The following is a 12330-nucleotide window of genomic DNA, read 5'->3' as shown; positions in this document are numbered from 1 at the left end:
CTCGTCCATTTTACTTTGGACTTAAATAAACTTTTAAATTCCAAGTATACTTAACTGAAATTCTGAAAAGAGATCTGTTGTGGTACCGAAAGTCCCCTACATCCCTTCCCCTTTTTTCCTGAGAGTAAAAACTGCTGACAATGTGGAGTATATATTTCATGACCTTTATGCCTATGTCATATAAATAAACTCATACATACACGTATATGAGAAATCTATGTCTATGTGTGTGTATATATGCTTTATTGAAAAATAAGGCCATACTATATGTTTTCTGCAGCTCGGTTTATTCACTCAGGTATATATCACAGACGTCCTCTCTCTCCAGACTCACCCGGTCCTTTCAGATAGAGTAGAGGGTTTTCCTGATATGCAGGTTTGGTCTCTTGTGTAAGGACACCTTTCGTGGGAGCGTACTGTGGACAAGGCCTTGGACCACGCCGAAACACCGGAACTTTAGTGCCCACAGCTCACCGTGATTTACCGCATCATTGTCTTGATGGTGGACACTTAAGTTTTCTCCATTTTCCACTGTCAGAAAGGGTGTTTGACTGGCATACTTCTTATACAAACATTCCTGTGATCTTGTATGAGTATTATTTTCGTTAAGGTTTCTGGAAATTTAGTCCTTGGATGTGACAACTACATAAATCACAGGCTCCTTTCAAGTGAATCAAGAAATTCCTTCTCCTGTGGGGCATGAAAAGATGTAGAATAACTTATGTAACCAATTCTCTATCGCTGGATATGATTTCACTTCAGCTTTTCTTCTCATCATTGTAAACAGTGCTGTGTAAATGCTCTGATAAGTACATCTTTTTGAACTGAATTTTTCTAAATGAAACGATTCCAAAATGTGGAGTTCAGCCTGTGTGTACACACGTTTTTCAGAGTTTACATATCCATTGACATGTCATCCTCCAAAAGATCGCTCACAGTTTGTTCTCTCAAAGATGGACACTAGCTAGAATATCTTTTAAAAATATGTGCCAATATGATGAGCAAAAGTACTTTTTCATTGTTTTAATTTGCACTTGATGACCAGTGAGGTATTGAGCATTTTTCACTCATTAGCCATCTGACTTTTAAAAAGTGAATGATCTCTTTTGTCCTTTGCACACATTTAAGTGAGGCAGCTTCTTGTTGCTTTGTGACAGCTCTATGTATATTATGAACATTAACCCCTTGTCTTCATCAACATGTATCAGAGAGCTTTTCCTTGTCATATTTTGCCTTTCATTTTGTTCAGTAGGTTCATTTTTGTTGTGGCCCAAAATAATCTTAAGATTGTAAATGTCTTCTTTTTGGGTTTTATTCCTGATATTATTCTTAGAAATACTTTCTTATAATGGTATAAATTTCTTCTCTAGGTTTTTTTAATCTCTAAGATGGAGATGATGATGGTACTTGTTATAGTGAAGAGAAGTTGAATTAATATGAGCAAAGAATTATATTCGCTGTTATTAGTACTTTCTAATATTCACATCACATTCTGTAATTTTTCTTGCGGTCATTATGACTGGAATAGAATTTGTTTTTTCCAGGGGATTCTCTGATTGTCCCAAGACAATTATTGAATTCCTACTTTGCTTTTTAACTTGAAATCCCACCTGTAAAGAATACTTATGTACACTAGAGTCTCTTTTTGAGCTCATGGTTTATTTTTATCAATCTTACTTTCTTACACTAGCACTATATCTTACATATTGTAAACATTTATTTAATATCTGACTGCGATTTTTTGATTCTCTTTTCGATCCCAAATTTTCTTGGTTAGTATTATGACTTTATTATTCCTGAAGAATTCTAATATAATTTTTCAAGTTAAAAAAAAAAAGAAGTGCTGTCGTGGGATTTTTTAGTACTTTTGAATTATCTTTAGGAGAACGTACATTTTTACAAAACTGCTTTCCTGCATACAAAATGTTGATGTCTCTACTTTCACACCTCTTACTTTACCCCACAGTACAGTCCTGTACTTCCTCCATGTACAACATGGGCATTGTTTTTGAGTTTATTCCAGATTATTGTTGATGTTTTTGTTAATTATTTAAGTCAGAATTTTTTGCTATTGTATATTTTAACTGTTAAAACTGACACCTAGGAAGGCAGATTCGGTTTGTAAATACTCACTTTGTAACTTCTCATTTAAAATTGTAAGTATTAAGTACTTGTTACAGAACCCTTTCTTTTCTGTTTTTAAAAATTTGTTTCCAAGATTCTCAAAATGGTCATAGCAAAGTAGTATAGGTGGGGACAGAGATGGAGAGAGGTAGTGTGGCTCATGTACAAACTGTGAGCACTTTCATGGCTGTGTTTACGCTGGAAAAGCCGCTGAAGAGTCCAGGATAAAACAGGGGTGGCTTTGTATGCAGTTGAAAGCCAGCTTTCTTGCCTGGTGAAGCCTGGTGGGCGTGACAGGTAGATGATCAAGGTCGAATGGAGGTTATTGGCTGCACAGAGCGCTGTGTCTGAGAACTGGAGAATATCGCCATGGGAAATGCTTGGTGCCAGGAACAAAGCAGAGGAGCTGGGGACCCTGTGTGTTAAGGAATTTCCAGCCCTCGGAGTGGGAAGATCAGACTCTGCATTCAGATCTGAGTTTGAATTCATCCTCTTTAGTTTACTTGTCCTCTGACTTTGGTCAAGCTATATACCCTATTTCACTTCCTGTTTTCTTATCTCTCAAAATAGGAGAATTACAGCCTGCTGCCAGATTGTTTGATCAGGTTAAATAATTAGTGTCTATAAGATGCCACGTACAGTCACAAGCTCAGTGAGAAATGGGCTGTCACCTGTTCTTCTGCAACTCAGTGCTTGACAAGACATGTGGGAAAGCCAGTCCCTAATTTGTGTGTGATGCAAGTAGGAACAAAATTAATGTCTTGCCTTTCCCTAGCAGTATACTTACAGCTTTGCTTCATTTACTTCTTTCCTCCTTTCCTTTCCCCTTTCCCATCCTCCACCAAAAGATCCTGAGACTCTCTCAGAATAGTAGATTCAAATTACTTTAAAGGTTGGCTCATCCTCATGAAATGATAGTAACATAAAAAAAATCTGTGCACATCCCACAATACATTGTATTTGATTTACACACACACGTGTGCACACATACACACACACAGTCAGGCTACCTTCCACTTGCAGAGGGATAAGGACCACTTTTTCTGAGTTTTCACTCACTGAGCTTGAGAACAATGTCTCTTACACAGACTTTCACCAGGCTTCGTGCATGGTGTTTTTAATTGAATTTCGGCTTTGTGGCCATAGATATAGTCTCCTAATAGAAGAGAGAAAGTGGAGACATAGACATTCCGCTGAGATATTGGTGTCATCATATTTTAGTTGGAAAGGACTTAAGACAGCATAGAGTCGTAATATTATATGGGTGAGAATCCATGATGTTGTAACTTGGACAAGAACATGGACCTTCTGCCGTCTTGTCCACAAAGGTGAAGAGGCAACTGGGCAGGGGATGGTAGGGATCCTTCTTGCTTGAGTTCCATGTTCTTGCTAGTTTTCATTGCTCAGTTGCCTTTAGTTTATGTCCATGAGGCCTCTCATGGGAAGGTCACTCTGTCCTGATAGATTGAGTTTCTTATCAGCAAAAAGCTCTGGACCCACTCATATTTCCCAGAGTTTTCTGCTGACCTGCTGACACTTTATATAATTGAGACCTAAGAAACTACAGAATATAAAATCCTTATTGTTATTGTTTGCCCTCGAGTTCCATAGGAAGGGGTGCTGTCTCAGGCTGTCTAAAGCCAGATCTGAACAAAGATAGGGTGACAGGCTGTGCTGCTGGTCCTCCACAGTTGAAGGGGATTTCCAACTTAGCTTTATATTCAAGGCAGATGAGTTCAAATCTTGCCTTTACCAGTTATTATCTTTGTGAATTTGGGGAGAAACTGTACTTTTTTGTGTCCAAATTTGTTTATCTGTAAGTAAGTTCAGTATTTATTTTAAGGTTTCTGTTTTAGAATTGAATGAGCTAATACTCTCATTTATACCTAAACTAGTGATCTCATGGTTCTATGCTGGTGCCTTGGTAGTTGATTACTAAGGGACTCCGCAGTGAGATTGGGGGTGGGGGACCCTGGATAATAGAGCTTATATTCCAGGATATGCTTGTAAAAGACTGGATGTGCAGTGGATTTTTAGTAAATATCTACTCCTTTCCTAATCTGCATTGATTGTGTATATATCTTTATACTAATATATGAACAATTTTTATTGCAATTTAAATATCTTTGTAGTATTTACAATATCTAGTTATAAAAATACGTGAAATAAAAAGATTTGAATTTATTTTCTTTTCAATAAGCAAAACAAAATAAAATAGAAAAGAAAAAAGTTTTGAAGGAGTAGAAATAATTTTATTTCTGTGGAATCAATTCCTTGTAATAGGTTTTTTGTTCATGTTGTTAAAAAGCATATAAAATTGATAGGTGGTGAAATACTGGAAATGAGGAAACAGTGGAGACATACTACCTCTAAGGCAGTCAATTTGTTACCAAGTCCAAACTCGTTCTGCTTGCTGCATGACAGGCCGATTAATCGGGAGATGAGATGTTGGAGTAAGGAAAAGAGACTTTATTTGTAAAGCTGGCAGACCCAGAAAATGGCATATTGTTATCCAGTAGAACTCTCTTCCCCAGGGCAGAATTCAGTCTCCTTTTATACTAAAAAGCGGCAGGGATGTGGCTGGTTGTTGCAAACTTCTTGCTGTATGAATTGTTTGTCCTTGAAATCCTTTGTTCCTGCAGCTGTCCATGTGGGTCAAATTATGGTGCCCCTGTAAAACCTCCAAAAAAAAAGAAAGGTTATTCACTATTTTACAACTTGCCATCTATACATAAGTGTAGAAGAGCAAATATCCTTAAAGATCAGAGCCCGGAGAATAGACCCTCCTGGATATTTCAGGCTAAAGGCAACTTTCTTTTACAAAAGGTGCAGAGATAGCAAGTCTGAGCCTAGAAAACAAGGTACAGGATTAAAGCCAAATGAACACATCTAACATGGAGTGAAATTTGTTCTTTCTATTACAATTTCTTTTTCTCCCTCATAAATAATTTTAGTAAGAAACATGAGCAATTTTTTAATTTTTGCTTCTTAATAAAGGACTACAACTACAATTTAGTGAGCAGGGATGCTGTGCGTGCCTTGGTGTCACAGCAAACTCTTGTTGGTGGTGGTCGACCCTGCAACATGCCTGATGCCCCGTGAGTGTTGGTGAGGGTCCCCCTAACCAGGGGCTCTATTCAGGAACCACCATATGCGCGTTGACCTCTGGCACCTCTTTTTCAGCTGCAGGAAATTTTTTCAGATTCTATGATAGAAAAATCACTCCAGCTAGGGATAATCAGGGAGTAAAGGAAGAGGAAAAGGGCTTGAAGTAGAGTAGAAGAGAAAGACAGAAGCTCAGGGAGCCTGGGGGCTTGGCAGCGCTGCCTCGGGAGAGAGAGGAGCAGAGGTGTGGATGGGACCGGCTACAGAACCAGCTCCTGCAGCTTTCCCTGCACCCAAGCCACACAGCTTTTAATAGGGCCCAGGACTCTCTCCTGGCTGGATGTCACCCTGGGCAGAACCTTGAGAATCGAAGGTAAGGGGTGGGCAGCACTCACCTAGGGGGTCACTGAGGACTTTGGTCAAGTCCACATTGACTTTTCCAGTCATGTGCCTTCACCTGTTCTTTATCTCAGGATCTGAGAAGCAGGAGCAAGGAACTCAGGGAGAGATGCAGGAAGATATCTGACTGTGTTAAGAGACGACAGTCACAGTGACACTGGGAGCGAAGACACTTGCAGCAAAGTAAAATAACTTCACAACCATTGCATCAGAGCTGCATGTGTGAGAGAGCCTAAGCCTGTCTCAGAGTGCAGGGGACAAGCGGAATGGAATGGTAAAATTAACACTGACAATTGAAATTTTGTTAAATAGCCTGCTACTTTTAATTTTATCACTTCAATGTATGCAGGTGTATTTCTATGAGCATTTATAGGTTCACACAAGCCCACCAGCCCCTCTTGCCCCCAGGGGGGATGGGATTTCTCAAGCACAGTGCCCCTCCTGCTTGCTTGGGCCACGCTGCGGGTCCTCACCTGGGGCCGGACTGCTACAGTACACTGAGTCCCCGAGGCACGGCCTGGGATACATGACAGGAACAACTGTGCTCTTGGCTGAGGGCCTCCATTTCCCCCTGCAGTGTAAGAATGCCGGTGACTCAGTTAGAAGCATGCATCCAAGCCGTCCTTCCGTGTCATCACCATCTAGAAGCGGTGCCTGAATCTTCTGAATTTCTGCAGAATGTGGTTTACAATCACCTTGAACAAGTGAGTGTGTGTCCTCTTTCAAGTGGAGGAGTTACTGCCATTTTCCTGGAACTTACTCACCACTAGTCCATCTGATTTTTCTGTGCTAGGATTCAGTATGGCCTGCTAATAACTCTGCAGTCAGGTCTAGAAACCCTGATGAAGAGGATTATTTATTTTCTTTCTTTATATGATAGTATTTTACTTTCAAATTTCTGAGTTTTCAGTTCTTGGAGGAATGTTTTGGGGGTTGGAGAAACAATTTTGCTCTTACCATCTTTGTGACCTGTTGCTATATGCGTCTCACCTGTCTTCTGTCACTTGTGAGGCGGTTCTATTTTTGACCCTGTCCGGGTTGTTCATATTTTAAAACATAAAATCTGTAAAAGTACAGTCCCTTTTACTCTGAAGACATTCCACAAATACTCCTTTAATCTGGGTATGGTTTTAAGAAGACACAATAATTGGAATATATACTTGCAGGTTGCCAGTGCAAAATCCCCAAATTAATAGTCGAGCTTAACATCTAAAATCTTTCTAATCTACCATGGATTTGTATGGATAAGTGAAGTAGTTTGCTAAGAACTCAATCCTCCCAAGCTGATGCTCTGCCAGATGGTGGAGCCGAGGGACGAGGGTGTGTCCTGCCCTTACTGAGCTGACAGTTTCATGGCAAGGACCTTCACCAGGTGAAGAAATTGAAGTTTCTTCTAAGAACAGTGGGTCTGAAATGAGTCCAAAAGCGTGGGAGAGACACAATCACATTTGTCTCAAGTAGGGGAGAGTGGCTGTGGGGCCACCTGGGAGACTCATGAGTCCAGGTGGGCAGTGTTGTTGGCTTCCAATTGAGCGGTGGGACGGTCAGTGGGTAAAAGCGAACAGATTGAAGGCATGTTTAGATGGTAAAGAGGAAAGGATCAATGCTGTCTGTGAAGGTAGGATGGAGTAAGGCCCAGGTTTCTGGGTGGATTAATGAGTTAAATAATGGTCCTGCTGTGTTCTGAGGAGGGAAAGCAGCAGAGGGAGTTCTGGGGGAAAACTGATGAGTTCAGCTGTGGGTAAAGTGAAAGGCTGTTAGATGTGTGGTCTGGGAGCTCTGGTGAGAGCCAGTAGTGAGTAGGGGGCGGGGAGAGAGACTTTCAAATCATTTTGTCTTGTGAAAATACATACAAGAATGAGTAATGACACAACCCCTGTATATTCTGGATTTAAAACCCAGTAACATTTTGCTATATTGACTGCAGGGGTTCTTAATTTTTTAATAGAAATAAAATAAATAGAAACAAAATAGTGGAGTTAATGAATATCTTAGAGTTGATGTGTGTCCTTGTATGTATTTTCATACCTCATCTGTTTATAAACATAATCTACAAAAAGTTAACTTGCTTAGCATTAGAGTTAAACAGAGGGACGTGACACACTCTGTTGGTGGTTCAAGGTGATTTCTTGGGCAAATTATGTAGCCTCTCTGTGCCTTAGTTGCATCTTCTGTGACTGCCCCCATGCCCCTCATCACAGCTGATTTCCTAGACTTGAAGTTGGGAGGGAGGCTGCTGAAGGGAGTAAGAGGTGGCAACTGCTAGGGTCACTGAAGAGAGAGACAAAAACAGATTAAAGCCGAGAAACTGAGTGCTAATACCCTCAAAGGAGAAAGAATCCCTTAGTTTTTTGAGCCACTTAGCCTAAGAGAACGAAAATCATGTGGATCCAAAGCTCTTGAGCATATGAGTATTGTGGGTGGGAGGGTTTCATCAGAAAAGGGTTGAGAAAAGGCCTTTTGGTTTCCTTTTACGTTTCCAGTAAGGATGAGGCGCAGAAGAAAAACCACCCGTTTCACAGTAGAAGGTGCTGTTTTGTGCGAAACTGTCCGAAGGTTGGAAACCATTCATCAGTGGTGCTGGCAAAAGAAGAGACTTCTGGATTGGGTGGGGCACTTGCTGTGACTTCCAGGTGACCTGCTGGCTGGGGGCTGTGAGGCGGGCAGTAGGTTTGCAGTGTGACCTGGGTATAATCCCTGGCATTGAGGCTGCTGATCTGACTAGCAGAGCTGGGCAGACACCGTCCTAACGGGGCTGCTCGGGATGAGGCCTGGGACACCTGCCATGCTGAGGGCGAGAGGAGAGCTCCCCTGAGGTTGTGTCCCTGTGAAGATTAGAAACGTCCTCCTGCAGGGGAGGAAGAGCCTCTGAGCAGCGGGCCGGATGCACAGGCAAGACCAGCCTGAGCACGGAGATTTCAGGAAGCCGGAATTCATACAGGCCCGAACAGCCTTGTTCCTGAGAAACTGGAGGGAAAAGATGCTGCAAATGCAGGCTAAGTTCAGACACTATTGTGTGTCATGAGTGATAGGAAAAGACTGTTCAGGCAGCCACGAGAGAACCCTGTGGTTGTCCCAGTTGGGCGTCACACAGGAGGGAGGAGCAGAGTTATATACTTTGCCACTTATTAGCTGTGTGACTTTGAGCAATATCACCCCACTTCTCTCTCTATATATCTACATCTGTAAAGAGACACAGTGACAAGCTCGTGTCATCAGAATGCTTTGTTTAACTCTGATCCCCTTTGTCCAGTCCTGTCAGTGCTGCCCTGCAAGGTTCTGCAGCGGCTGCTCTTGCCCTGTGATGGGAGGGCATAAAAGGGCATTGTAGCACCCGAGGGCAGAAAGGGGTTGCTTTAAAAGCAGACATGTAGCGTCCTGCAGCTGCAGACCTGCAGGCAGTTTGGTTCATGGTCGTGGAGAGGACTTTGGAGGCCTTAGCGTCGTCTTAAGACTTGTTTTCCCTTGGGGACCTGATTTGCCTTTGCAGATTAATGTTGAAGATTTGGGCTTCTGGCAAAGCTGTTTTCAGAGATGGGTATATACGTAAAATATCATATAAAATAAAATGATTTATTTAACGTGTGCGACTTTGCAGCTGTTGGGAAGAGCTGTGTTGGCCTGGTCTCCACGGGGGACACCAAGGGTCAGCAGAGCGTGCGGGAGGGAAGGCAGCCTGCAGTGCTTCTGCGGGGTGTTCTCCCCAGCAGGGCGCTCTGCTGAGTTGTCTCTTCTCTGAGTTTGGTTGCCAGAGGAGCAGACAGCAAAGTAATGAGTTCTGGAGGGATTGTATAATGACAGGAAGAAATAGGAACCTGGAGATTTTCTGGACTAAAACACGCTTTTGGTTCCTGATTCAGTGTGTTCCATTACAGAATTGATGAGTTGTGTCTATTCTGGAACGTCATTGAAATAAACGTTCAGCCTAAATGTTAAGGGCTTTGATTTATTTGGCTGGAGGACTCGAGCCGGGATGACAGCCTCTCAGATCACTCTGAGGGACTGCTCCCAAGAGGTAGTGGAGGAGCTAGGATAAATAGAATCTTTACAACAAAGATCAGGTAATTGGAACAATAAAATATTGCTTGTTATCTAAAGAAAACCAGATATCTCAAGTTCAAGTATTTAGTGGTTTTCTATGTATGGTGGGAAGCAAACATTTGGGTCATTGAATTCATTCCTTTGGCAAGCACCTGGCTATCTAGGGCCAGTATCCTGTCCTTTCTTGCACTGAGTCTGCTCAGAGGGCACCACTGTGAGTGGCTGAGAGGCCGGGCTGTAGGCATGAACTCGCTGGGGGTTGGCAGCAGCCGCTGATGATTTGGATTCAGCATTCTTTGTTTACTGACATGGTTGCAGTATTTTCATGCACATTGTAGTATTTTCATTCACAGTGTTCCCCCTTGGTCCTAAATTCGACCAATATTTTGAGAGACATTTCATGACCAATTTTGTCCCACGGTGCTAGGATGGCTCATTCCTAGTTCAGGTGAAGAATCTTCTGAGTTGCCATTCAAGGTGTTAGTTTTTTTTATCAGGCCCTGTTGATACTAAAAGTTCTCTGGATCACCTGTCTTACTACTCTATTATGATCCAGGAAGTGTTTACCCATCTTTGCTCATTCCCATACCTAGAATCACACTATTATATTTATTTTATTCAGGGTTATAAATTTTATCTGTTTCTTCAAGATGTTTAGCCATCATCCATCTTGTGGGCCTAGTTACACATTGGGAAATGTAACAGACAACAATTTTATAAAATAGACAGGATATAAGTAATACAGCTAGTAACGTTAATAAAGTCACGAGTAAGAATTTAATAGTCGAGAAGTTGTATTTTTGGGTTAAAATTTTGCTTGTGTTTCTGAGTTTGATCCTATGAGAAAGTTCATATTTATGGTCAGGGTCAGAGCAGGTATTAATTGGCCAGTTGAAATCTCCCACCTTGTAAGATCAACAGTGGCCTAAACAGAACTATAAATTCTTTTTAGAATAACGTTTCTGAGGGCTATCTAGTTAGAGCCTTGGAGTAGGGAAACCCACCAAGGTAACACAGAAGTACTAGACATAGGTAATTTATCATAAACTTAACAATTGGAGTAGTTCATAATCAAAGGTTGGAGAAATTATCAAAGTAATTGGTATACAGTCCTGGTCCGGTGTCTTGGGTCAGCAGTCTAGCTCAGATGTCGTCTTCTTCTCATCCTGGTATGGAAGCTTTTTCTCCATTTGGGCATTGTTTTAAGGTGAGCAGCGCTCTATAGGCCAGTGCACTGCAGGGGCTGTTTCAGATAGGAAATGAATCCGAGACTCCGTTTCCTTCAGCTTTGGTGTGTATGGTCTAGTTAAGAGTATCTGAAAAAGGGTCTTTCCATTCAGGTTGGAGACAGTTCTTTAAGTCATGCCTGTTGCAGTATGTATAATCCCCTGGCTGCAGGTCATGGGGCATTGGAATTTTACCCAAGGATAGATTACTGAGCTTCAGAATCAAACCTAGAGTATTCTTTTCATAATTCAATTAAACTGTACAGCAGTGTGACATAACAGCAAGGAATGATCTGGGAAGTGTCTTAGTAAATATGGACCTCAATTAACAAAACTAGAATTTAATATCGACTAAAATATAATTTTTTTCTCTCTAAAGTTACCCTCAGTTTTCTCAAATATAGCCAAATCAAGATTAATTTCTTTACAAATTAAATCTGATTATTTGATCATATAGGCTTTTTAAATTGACTGTGTTGGAAGTTTTAATACGGAGTCTCAGGGTAGAATGTTAATAAGGTTTTCTAAGGCCAAGAAAGCCACGTCAAGGCTTTTCATGGATTTTTGCCTTACAGATTTAGGTAAATTCTTTTCTCTTTAAAATCCTTAAAATACCTTTATACTCCTATATCTCTTAGGAGATGATCTCCCTAATTTGTCTGATAGAGCCACTGGGGACCTAAGTATTTTTAGTCTTTTGAGGGATCAGATAGAGAGAAAAGATAACTGTTCCAAGTCTGTATACATAGTTATAATTTATCAAATTGCTGTGAACCATAACTAGCTTAAGGAGAAGAGATTCTTTATGTCTGGGAAACAGGTTAAAAGGCAGTAGTATTTCAAACAATATCAAAAATTATAACCATATTCAGCTGGTTAATCAGTCCCATGTAACTAATTCTTTTAATGAGAGTTTTCATTAGAACTTTAAAATGTCTTACCCAGTTTAGTTCAGTGCTGTAGTTTGAAATTTATTAGAAATCAGTAAATCTCCTTGAAGAGAAAGCATTTTGCAAAACCATCAGAAGAAAACAATTAACTGTCTATAAATGACAAAAGATTTAAAAGCATGGTTAAACACCGTTACACTATAATCAATAAAGAAACCTGTTCACTATACCCATAATTATCACTGGTAACATTTCAGATAAACCAGAATTTTAGGGAGTCCATATAATTTCTACAATACCTATATTAATAATATTTCTCATTCAATATAACCTTAGAAGTTTTATGATTCATTTGACAATTCCATGTTATTTAAAATGCCAAATGAAACTTTATAGTTAAAAATCTCTCTTTGGGATGTTTCAGGGGCCTTCTGTAGCATCCCAAACTTAACTGGAGATTAAAAGAATTTTAATTAATTAAATTAATTTTTATTTAATTAATTAGAATTTTATATTTGGGGAGCTTTTTGAAAGATTTCAGAACA

The 12330-nt window shown here is 40.5% G+C and overlaps 1 pseudogene; it reads left to right on the top strand.

The window, feature by feature from the left end:
* The window catches only part of LOC140695058 (trafficking protein particle complex subunit 9-like), a 114251-nt pseudogene that overhangs the window by 29836 nt on the left and 72085 nt on the right, over positions 1-12330 (top strand).

Source organism: Vicugna pacos, unplaced genomic scaffold, assembly GCF_048564905.1.
Source record: "Vicugna pacos unplaced genomic scaffold, VicPac4 scaffold_128, whole genome shotgun sequence".
NCBI lineage: Eukaryota > Metazoa > Chordata > Mammalia > Artiodactyla > Camelidae > Vicugna > Vicugna pacos.
Note: the sequence above shows the minus strand (reverse complement) of the source record. Positions and strands in the feature narration are given on the sequence as shown.